This window comes from Heliangelus exortis, chromosome 3, assembly GCF_036169615.1.
Source record: "Heliangelus exortis chromosome 3, bHelExo1.hap1, whole genome shotgun sequence".
Classification (NCBI taxonomy): Eukaryota; Metazoa; Chordata; class Aves; order Apodiformes; family Trochilidae; genus Heliangelus; species Heliangelus exortis.
In genome coordinates this window covers 8,124,757-8,136,659 of record NC_092424.1, presented here as the reverse complement: position 1 = coordinate 8,136,659, position 11,903 = coordinate 8,124,757, and positions in this window count along the sequence as shown.

The following is an 11,903-nucleotide window of genomic DNA, read 5'->3' as shown; positions in this document are numbered from 1 at the left end:
GTCTTGAACCATATGTTTCACATAGAGTTATTTAAAGAGTATCACCAGCTAAGCCTGAGATGAATCATCTCTTCTACAAAGGTGTCGTGGGATATGCAACAGAGTAATAAGAACATTAACTTGGTTACATAGCATAAATAAAATCCTACATGTCAGTTGCGCGTTGCTGTGATAGAAAAAATGACTCAAATAAGAAGAAATCCTTACTGATGTGGAATGAGCTTTCCCAGCCTACATTAACTAAGAGTCAGGGAAGATGTATCTTTAAATGGTAACATAATTAGGCTTAGTTTGTGCATATTAATTACAGGGGCAGTGTCAAACACATTACTGGATTTAACTGCTAATATCTACAAGATTTTGTCCTATTTTTGTTTCTTGTTCTGGTCAAATGCCAATTTTACTGGCATAGAGGTGAATAATCAACTTTATCTCAGTCCCTCATTCAAGATGGCTGTCTGGTTTTCCTTAAGATATCTCATTGAGTTTAAATGAAATCTACATAAGATTTTAGAATGTCTCAAATTCAGTTTGCATTAAGGAAACTTTTATGCACATTTGGCCTTTGGCAGTATGAACTTAAATAGGTTTCTATTTTCTTCACATCTCCTGTTTGCTCTCACCACATCCTATTTTCTATGAAACATGTAAACTTTATGCCAGAGCAGAACCACAGACTCTCTTCCCAAGTAAGAACCCAAATTAGCTGACAAGAGCATTGTGCTCCTTCTCATATACAGGTCCGTCCTGGGCAATCTGGAATATTCTCCTTCTCAGGGTTATTGCACCTTAAGGCAGTGAAAGGACTCCCCTGCATCAGCTCCAGGATGCTCATCAGCTCTGGGCTGATGGCACTCAACAGAAGTGGCAGATCTCTATCCTGATCTCTTTTTTTTGGGTGTTGTTTACTGATGTACCATATATGACAGGTATCCATCTCTACCCTTAACTGTGAAATGTTGGGAGATCATAAGTGATCTTCATGCAGAGCTTGGGATTTATGATAGCTCCTCCCATTTCCTGATAAACTGGTCTCTTCTTCAGCCCTAGGTGTTGTTTTCTCTGAATCCTTGAGATCATGGATATTTTGGCAGTTCAGTTCAGTTCAGTACAAATCTACAATGCTCCATAAAGGGATAGTCCTACTCACTTCTGCACCCTTGGGCATTTCTGCTTATAAAGCAAAACTCCTGTAAGAGTTTTTTACTTGACTATTTTTGTTTTCTGGATATTAGTTTTCAGACAGCTAAAGTTCTTCAGCCTGGTTCAAAGGGTTTCTATGTGCAGACTGGAGGTACGACACAGAAAGCAGCAAGAAAGAGGCAGTGGGTTACTGGAGAGAAGGCCAAACCAGTCCCTTCTGTCAGCAGACAGTAAAGTGCAGGCATGCACTTCAGTAAAAGTACCCACATAACAATGGCCTAGGATACCTTCTCATACAACTGTAGGGAGTTTACAGTAAATTATAACCTAGCATTCTGGATTAATGAGGTCAGACATTTACAGTCTGGTCAAATTGAGGCAGAAGGTGCTTTTCTACATCTCGTCTCTAGGTTATGAGCTCTCGATAACATTGCTAGAATGTCTTCTTTTTGAGGACATACTTGCCCTGTTATGTAAGAGATGTTACCTTTCCTAAATATTTTAGAAACGTCCACCTTTAATAATACTTGCTCAAAGCAAAGTTCTCGTGACTTTCAAACATAGAACAATTAAAATTAAGGTTTAGTTTGGAAAAAACTGGAGTCATCAGCGAAAGAAAAACTGAAAACAACTTCTGACTAGAAACATATCTGCCAGATTTAACCACTTACCAGCAAGATGGGTCCACTTTCAGTGGGACATGTGCAAGCAAACTAAAAAGATTTCAAAAATAATCTATCATTCTTACCATGCTTTTCAGGGATTATTTTGCCTCACACAAGCTGTAACAGATATTTGGTGAGCCAAAGCTCTGGTCCAGTCAAGACAGGTTCTAGAGAAGCCTGGGTAGAGCCACAGGAGTTCTGAGCAATGTTCAAAGTTCTCAGGTGGAGCAGCTACTCAGAATACAGGCTAATCCCTGGACTAAATAATAGCTGGCTGCTCTAATTGATGCTTGCTTTCCCACAGTCCTGAAATCCAAACATTTCAGCTGTCCTGAAAAAAAAAAAATTAAAAATAAAGGTTCTTCCAGACGAGACCTATGATAAGTAATGGGTTCTCCTGCAGCACAACTGGAATAGACCTCCCAATGCACAATGCCACATCTATTTTTGGTAAAAGACAAATGGAGCCAATTGAGTGATCTCACTGGCTAGTAATTTCTTTGAAATAGTTTATCACATACATGAAAACACACTGCATCATACCACTTCACAAGCCATCTTTCTTTTATGTTTAATTAACTTACAGGATTTTTCTGGATGTTTAAACTCCAGTATATGTGACATCAGTGGCATTATAGAAATCATTAGAAATCAACTCTTTCTGTAACTACATACACACGTAGTTGTTCAGGAATGCAGTGCTGGAAAAGTTATTTATACATATGCAATATTTAGAGGTTGAACCACAGGTATTTAAGAAATATAGAAGATTCCTATAGAAGATTTCAGCCTCTTCATCTCCAGCATACATACAGACAATATACACATTCATACCTGAAGTCCATCTCACAATCAGGTTACACAGTTTTCCAAACATAAATTGGTAGCACATAAAACAAGGAACCCACAAAACCAAACCAACTCTTGATGCTGATTGCCAGAGCATGCCAGCACTTCACAACAGATACAAATGTGGGAGATTTAACATTTTTGTGCTCATTCTCCTGCAGGCACAGCTGAGGAATGTTCAGACCATCTCAACCCCAGCCATATTAGGTCAGCATGAAGTATGCATCTCAAGCTCAGAAGCAGCTTTGTAAGTCACACTGCAGACACTGGAGGCCTAGACATATAACTCACTGGACTGATGCATTCTTGTGTGTCGTCCACTGATTTAGTCTTGTGCAAAACAGAGATGCATCTTTGGTCTCCTGCTGAAATGCAGGAACTGTTTTCCAAGAATATGTTTTTAATACCCAAAGTTATTTGCAAGCAGAACTTTCAGGGCCAGGATGAGATGCAGTGAGATGAATGCTTGTTCCTGGAATTACAGCTAGGGTGAGTTCTAATGGGCTGGACAGCCCTCCTGCTTCCTGTCATATATCTCTACTATTTGATCCTTCTCTTTTTAGATTTCCTGTCACAGAAACTAAAATGTAGCAGGAGAGGAAGTGGTGTTCCTAGACTTCCTAGAAGGTAATAGTGAATTTATAGTCATCCTTACACATCAAAGTTTTTGGCTTACATGTTTACACCATTCTTATCTGACCATCTGAGACCAATAGCAGAAGTTTCCATTAGTCCTATAGCCAGGTTTCATTGCTGGTAATTTTCAAGGTACTTGTTAGAGGTGTAGAACTGGGATTCAAGGTTTTAAAGTATTATTTTTGACTTTTCCCCTGGTAAACAGATCAGTTACTAATCATCCCCAGCCCCAATCCTACAATTTCTGCGTTTTTTGCTTGTTCATTTTGTTTGTTTGATTTCTTTTTGGTTTTTGTTTTTTTGGGTGTTTGTGTTTGCTTGTTTGTTTTTGTTTGTGTTTTTGTTTTGGTTTGTTTTTAATGAGGACTGTACTAAAAGCTTTGAGGCCTACTACTAAAAACTACTAGTACTAGTACTTGAAAAACTAGTAGTAAAATCTAGAACTGACTGCAACTCAGAAAGTACTCTCACTACAGCTGTATGTGCCACAGTTATTGTATTCTGATCAGCATGTAAATACTCCAGAAAACATATATATTTAAGGAGATAAGAAGGTATCTATAGCACACACGCACACATATATATATAAAACATATACAATATGTATATTATAATATATATGTAACAATATAACACATTAGGTAAAATAGGATTGTGATGGGGTAACTTAATCTACCTGTCACATTTGATGATTTGTAGCAGCATTCCAAGAAGAGAAACCCAGCTTCTTCATCTTTTCTAAGTGTATTTGTGAATCACTGGTAAGTGGTTCCTTCCTTAATATCAAATTTCTAGAAGCACAAAGTAAGCGAGTCATACAAACACTATTAATTCCTCTCCACAGAGGAAAAAAGTCTATAAAGTCCAAGTTTTTGTTCAGAAGGCTCAAGTTTAGATGTCCTGTATACACTTTTAATGTGTGTAACTACTCGGTCTTCTGTATTGCTTATAGCTTCTTTATAGCTACAGTGGGTACTCTTCAGTAAATTCATTATTTAGTTTTCTAGAAAGAAGTAGGAATGGAGCAGGAAGATAGGGCTGAAAACTCAGCTTTGAAACATTCAGAATTACTTTGACTGATATAAAAAGGAAAAATCAATTTTCTCGTTAAGCACAGAAAAATGCAGCAAACCTGGGTCAGAAGTCAAACATTCATAGGAATAGGGACTAGGAATAGAAAGACCTTCAGATCTTACACAGAATTAACAACTATGACTGTGAGCAAAACTCAGGCTTCTGTTCAGCAAGCCACAAGAATACAAAATGACTGACTGAACGAACCATTACAACCTCGTGAGGTTTTCTTGCTGGTCTGAAAAATGAAATGAAAGCCCAAATGAAAACAGAGTGAAGTTCCTTGCAATGCAGACACTCATTACATTCAGCTCCAACTTGGTTGCATTCAGCAGCTGGCACCCAATCATCCCAAGTGGTCACAACCTGCTGCAGACATCTGTTTGATAAAAAAATCTTCAAGAGATACTACAGGGTTTATTGTTATCAGAACAGACCTGGAAGTTACAACTTGAATAGTTTACTTAGCTTTCACATCCTTTTCAGATATTGGCATTTAATTTTTAAAATTAAATTTAGCCAGAGAACTTTACTAAGCCTTTAATCAATTTATTCAAGGAAAGTTTAGCAATGATACTGAATCTTCCCTGCTGCAGTTTTCATTAATTTTCCCATTTATAATTTATGTGTTCTTTTTTGCAGAAACATAGTTCATAGTTATGGGCTGACATCCCATCCTTTCTTAGTCTTTCCTAGACTAAACAATGCCAATGCCTTCCATCCTCCCTCTAGACTGTTGCTCATTCTTTTTACTTCTTCCTGGATTGTCTCCAGTGCGTCTACATTTTTCTTGAGGTATGGTGCCCAAAACAGTACTCTTTGACACTGGAGAGTGGAAGAATTACTGTACACACAGTACATAGAACATTTGTTCTCTAGGATGGTTTTATTTTGCTTAAATTTGGTAGTACTTGGTAAGCAGAGGGAGCTTCTTTGTTTATTAAACTGCAAACTTATGTTTGGAGAGAATCCGATTTCCTTATGAAAACTGGGTTCAGGTGTAAGTTTTGATCTTAAGGCCAGAAAGCTGTAAACATTTATTTACTTTATTGGAGGGAGCAGCAGCAAACAGGGAGGTAACTCTGATTTACTGTCAGAAAGGGTCCCTACTTACAGATCCTCTAGCAGGTTTAGTATCCAGAGATGGATGCCAGCTGTCCTATTTTGTGCTATATTAGAATAGCAACAAATATTATATAGCTTCCTCAACACAAGCAGTGAGTTGAGTTGCAAGAGTTTTTTCTCCCAGGGATTATCAGAACATTGAGAACTTCCTAGCTATATACACTGTTACAAATTATAAAGCCTTGTTACATGTCGGGTACCTTTAATCTGAAACAGTTTCACTAAAGAAAATTGAAACTTGGATTTCACCATTAGCTCTAACACTTTATAGGCACCAATTTGTTGTTTGCTATTTGCATTGTGTTTTGGTCTACCAAAATGCTCTTAGTGCTCTGTGGAGACTAATGTAGTATAAATATTTATTCTAATGAACAAAAAAAAGAAACCCACAAATATTACTTTGTTCTATTGCCTTAAACTGCATAATTTTTCACAAATGAATGGGTTTTGGTACCAAAACTTATATAATATTTCCTGTTGTGAGAGAAGGTAGGAGGGATGCAGAAGGGCAAAGATGTCCTAAGTGTTGGTAACTTACTCCTTATTCTTCCATAGATTTCCTGTATTGCTTGAGCAAGTGATTTAACTACCCTGCTCCTCCTCTTTCTTGAGCTATTTCAGTAAAACAGTCTTATATTACTTCAAAAGGAAACATTTCCCCCCCATTTATTGTTAGACTATTTTCTGACTGACAATAAAGACCAAGAGACTTTGTGAGTTATCTTCGTGCTAAAGTTGTTTATACCCAATTTAATTTCAAGACTTTACTACCTTCAGGGATGCAATAACATTGTGATCCCATGTTCTTGTCAGTATTTTAAGCCAAATTTATACTTTATATTTTTTTTTTCTTTAAAGTAAATTAAGATACAGTCACTAGCAGTGCTGAGCTGAATCAATAAAAACCACAGATAAATACTACCAGATCTGTAGCAGTGCAACCTTTGCATACACTCAGTTTCTTCTGTTAAACTGTGGTTCAAAATACATAGAAGCTTTGGGTAACAAAGTGGTTAAAGTGGTTAAAGTTTTAAGGCAAGTATAGACAATTGTTTTATGATTTGGCTACCGTATTCTGATATTTCCTCAGCAAAAATTATGTGTAAGTCTTCCCTTCTTTGCCCTAGCCCCCATTTTAACTTATTTATATGTTAAAACATCAACATTTCTTTTGCAGTGACAAGTGGAGGAAACTAATTTTGTGGGTTTTTTCTGAAGAAGTTACATGAGTCTGCAGCAGTGATTTCCCTGAAATGAATGTTTGCATCTCTTCAATACAGTCTGCTGAAGGTTTCTGTAATTTTCTAAGGTATAAATTATTCTTCTAATCTTACTTACATTCAACCTTGAAAAGTTAGTTCACTGTAATTTCTGTTTTCATTCACACTTGTCTTTCAAGCTGTAGACTTGCTTAGTAGTGCTGGTATAAAAGTGAAATAATAACTTCAAATTTACTTCTTCTAGCTTTCTTCTGTTATAGCAAAGAACCAGATTTGATCTGCAACCTCACTTTTATTTTCCCATGCAGTCATACAGCTATATTAAGCACTAAGACTGAGGGACTAGATTCCTGAGAAAGTTCCATTTTACTCAAGACTCAGTAACTTCTGTGAATCAACCTATGTGTCTACAAACACCAGCCCAGTGTGCTGAATCTGTTTTGTCTTTGCCCAATACCAAGTGCTGTACCTCTTTGATAATATTTGAGCAAAAGCAATAAATATTGTTAACTGTTCTGTGTTAAATGGGATGTGAAACATTTCAAAGAATTAACTATATTTTTTAATTCTGATCTATTTCCTTATTTGCATTTGACATATTTGCACATGGAGCTAGAGGCAATCACTGTAAGTCACTCAGATGCCATAGGTACAGGACTGTATCTGCTAACAGGTTCTGGAGGATGCTCACTGAGAATGCTTGTGGAGTCTCAAACATCTTTTTCTATTGCCTAATGCAAATTTTTCTTGTTGAAGCTTTAAAATCATTGCTTTATATTTTATGCTAATGGACCTAAGTAATAGGTTCCCGTCTTGGTTCTTATCATTTATGTACCTGGATAGGATGAGTGATGAAGGGCCCAAGTCTTCAACAGACCTGGCTGGCCACACAAGGGTTGCCTATAAGCCAGTCTCCTGTCTCCCCACAAATGCTTTTGCAGGTATGACAACTTAGCTTAACTATTTTTTTTTTTTAATTTAACTTCAACTATATTCCTTTATACAACCCATGCTTGAAATTCTTTGCAACAGGGTGCATTCAGCAGTGCAGCATCAGCAAATTGTGAATGAATCAGATAAGAGAACACCACTGCTCAACTTTAGTGACTCCTTGGTTTGCATTCCGCACCTCTCAGCCATACACGACTGGCACCCTCCCCCTGATTTAAGCACAATGTTTTAAACATTGGTTTGCCTATGTCACAAATTATCCTTGGACATTATAGATTTGCTCAATTCAAATTTCATATGGTTTTAATCTCTCCTGGAAGACAGCTGATTGTGGTAGAGCACCTTAGGAGTCACAAAATAGAAGCTCCTGTCTAGACATGCAGCAATTCACAGTAATCCCTTACTTCACTGATCTGGGGTCACATTTAACTCCACTACAATTCCAGCAGCAGTCCCTGCCTACAAACATATTCAGTGTCCTGGACACCCACCTTCCTCACAGAAGAAAGGTTACACATGCTCTGTTCCATTAAATTCTTTTCTCATCCTGATGCTGCTCTCTGCTAGCTTTAAAAGGAAGGAAACAGTAGAGACTGCTCCTCATTTATCCTGAAACACAAAATGAAGAAACTGCTAGAGCATTAGAATGGGTAAATTGAATTAGCAATTGACATTCAACACAATGCATTCTGAAAACCTATCAATTTGCTCAAAATACAAGTAATTGTATTTAAACCTGGAACTGCTTAGACCTAGGGCCAAAACGTGCTCCCACAAATAAAACCCTGTTTGTTCCTCTATAACTTTGTATCATTTAACCTTTGCTCCTTTTGGGAAGGGATGCTCCTTGGCTATAACAGCAGATTTCCAAAAGCTTAGGGTTTGGGTGGGGGTGATGGGTCTGGGGGGGCTGTGTTAGGCCACAAGATAATATTGGACTAATATTGGATAATATTGACCACAATGTGGTCATTGTGCAGTGGTTTGGAGCCAGGGGTGTAGGAGGGTAAAAGAACAAAACTGTACTTCTCAACACACTGTGGTGGCAGAAAGCTTTGATAATTCAAAAGTTAGAAGGTAGGATTCTAAATATATTTTTGCAACCATATCCTGGTTTTATTTGTTGTTGAAATTAAAACAAATGTTACTTAGCTTCAATGTAGATGAATATATGTAAATGTAGCAAGCTGCAATCCAAAAATCCATGACCCTGGAACATTCCCCTGTGCTGGCACACTTCTGAAAAAGACTGAAAACATCCTCTCCTGTTTACATTCCAGTTTAATGTAAGCCTTTCTATATTAAAAACTGAAATTGCAGTATTTCCACAAAGACCAAGTGCTGCCCTGTGATCTGTGGGATGTCTGTTAGAAAGTAGCAACAGAGAAGACAACAGAGTTCAGCTCCCCGGGACCACACATCTTCCAGTGGTAAGTTATGGGTGATATCATTTCAGGACTCTGGCACTGGCAAAATGTGCATGCCAGACACAGGAAACCAAGAAAAATAAGACAAACCACAGAAGCATCCAAAATTGTATCATTTTTATAGTTTAGTGAGAAGATTGATGTCCTCACTGAGGCTGACCTCCAAGTACTAGATTTTTAAGCCAATGCAAATATTCACTTATTTTTTTAAGTCTCTGAACATTCACAGAATATTAGACACAAGAAAATCTGGCTTGCTTTGGATCAGCTTTTTAAACCATTAAGCAGTCTCTACTTTGCTTACCAACTCTGGACCAGAACAGGTTTTTTAATTTATTTTTTTAATACTCATTGCCTTGTAAAACAAAACACATTGTTCCATGGTTTCTTGTACTTAGCAACCATAATCTCAGAAGTCTGTGTTCTCTATATTTACTTTAGAAACTATTTATAGATCAATACTTACATTATTTAGTTCTAGTTAAAAAGTTTTAAGCGTTAAAGTTTCCAAGTGTTAAAGTTTAAGTGTTTAAAAGTTTTTAAGTCTTGGTTGCAATTCATGTAAACATTAAAGATGTTGCATTTGCTAATAAAAACCAGTTTTAATATATTAAGTTAGCATTCATTTTAAATGGTCTTTACTGCAGAAAAAAATTGAGGTAAACTAAAATTGGATTTAGTTTAGCCAAATTATCTTGTTTTTTAAAAAATAATTATGATAACAATAATCATGTGGTTGTTAATCAACCTCAAAACATATTTACATATATTCATTGAATGAAGAAATTCTGTTGAAAGCATATTTGCAAGTTATTTCCATTTGTATCACAGAACTGGTTTTTATAACAGGCATTTTTCCCAGTTTGGCCATAAATTCTAAACAAAAGAATAATGAACAAGACAGCTATGGTCTGGATTTTCAGTAACATTACTGTCTGTACTAAACCAGTATACTATTTTTAGCCATTATTTCTAACCTCTATCTAGCATCAACTGCTTCTGTAGTTCCAGGTGTGACAACACTGCCAATTAGCCCAATTCAGGAGTCAGTACTTCATTCCCAGAATCTTTCCTTATTTCCTCTTTGTCTGATGGGTATAAATATAATGTAAATATATTTTTTTTCCTCTGCTGACTACTAACAACTACAATCATTAACTTACTGGATAATAATTTAATGTATGTGCTGTCTCCAAATTAATGAATTGTAGGGAATCAATACTAGATGTTGTTGAGCCTCTCTAAGATGTCAGTTCTTGGCTTGCTGAGTAGCAGTTTTCCAAATTTTTAAGGTTTGAGCACTTGCATGGAGAAGTGAAAAATAAAATTAAGAATCAATCTAAGTACAATAGAGTAGAATCTCCCCTACCACTGGGATTTGTGCCATGCAAGAAATACTGTTGTTAGTCTAAACAAGCATTTAAGCAAGTCCTTAACTACTGTAAAAATAAAATGGTATCAAAAGGTTCCATGTAGCAGCAGTTTCCTTTAAAAAAAAAGAACAATCTGTTTACTACAAGTGGGGTCTCAACTTATGAGTTTAAGAGAAGGAAATATATTGAGAAGTGAATCATCCTTGTCCTGAGATTTGTGGTGAACCATAACAGAACCTCATGAAATGAGGGCCCCTCCATTAAGTGACCACAATTTGCCTCGTGTTCCACTGTATCCTATGTGAACTTGAATGTATCAATGCTCTTAGTATATTTCTACATAATTCAGAGCAGCATAAAAATTACACATTTAACAGCATAAGTTTCATTTGCATTAATCTTGAACAACAACCAGGTGCCTGTTTTGTAATTCTTGCAGCTTCTCTTTGAGCTAGGTATATCAGAAAAATCATGTGAACAATGATAATTTTGATTTTTTTTTTTTTTGCATTCCTTCAATTACTTGTGTGAAAAAACGTAAGTCATCTACCAGAATACTTCTTCATTGTAGTTCAGAACTGTATCATTTTGGGTAACAATATAGTCTCAAAATTATAAAGTCACAAATACTTAACTAAGTAAATCAGGCTAGGATTTGGAATATGCCTCAAATCCTTTGTCTCTGTCTCTAGACAGAAACATTCTTCAAATATCTGCATACTTACCCTTAGAGAGTAGAACTGGAACATTTCTTATTGCACAAGGCAAAGCATAGGAAATTAAGAAGTTTGCCCAAGGTGACTTCAGCGAGAGCAGCAGAGCAGGAATTCCAATTGAGCTCTACAGACACATGAACAATTTCAGTCTCCTGCTGTTCCAATTTATCCAGCTTGAAAAGAAGCAGTAATCATCTGAAAAATGCCTTAGCTAACACTAATCTTGATAATTTGGTTAACTAACTACGAAATATTGTTAAGATGCAATTTATTTTCTGTTTAGTACTTGCAGTTCTCTCACTTGTAAGGAAAAAAAAGCTTTTGCATAGCTCCTTCTTTAAAAAGAAGATTAATCAAGAAGGCTTTTCAAGTGCAGACAGCAGGAAGGACAATTGTTTTGTTGGAAAAAACTACCATAACACTTTAAAACTGCTTACTGCAAGCACTGCAGGAATTAAAAACTTTTTAGCCTTAAGTTAAAAGCTCTTAAAAAGCTCAAACAAAAAAACTCCACATCTCATGCATTTTCAAGTGCAATCCAACTCTGTTTTCCTCTCACTTGACAGCATTTCAAAATTGTTTGGAGGCTGCTAATTAGTAAGAATGTAGTAAAAAAAGTTTGATTTTTTTTTTGTTTTGTTTGAAAGTTCAGTTTAAAAATGAGAAAGCAGGAAACTTCTCTGCTGTTGACAGCCAAAATATTTAGTGGTCTGAATAAAATTGA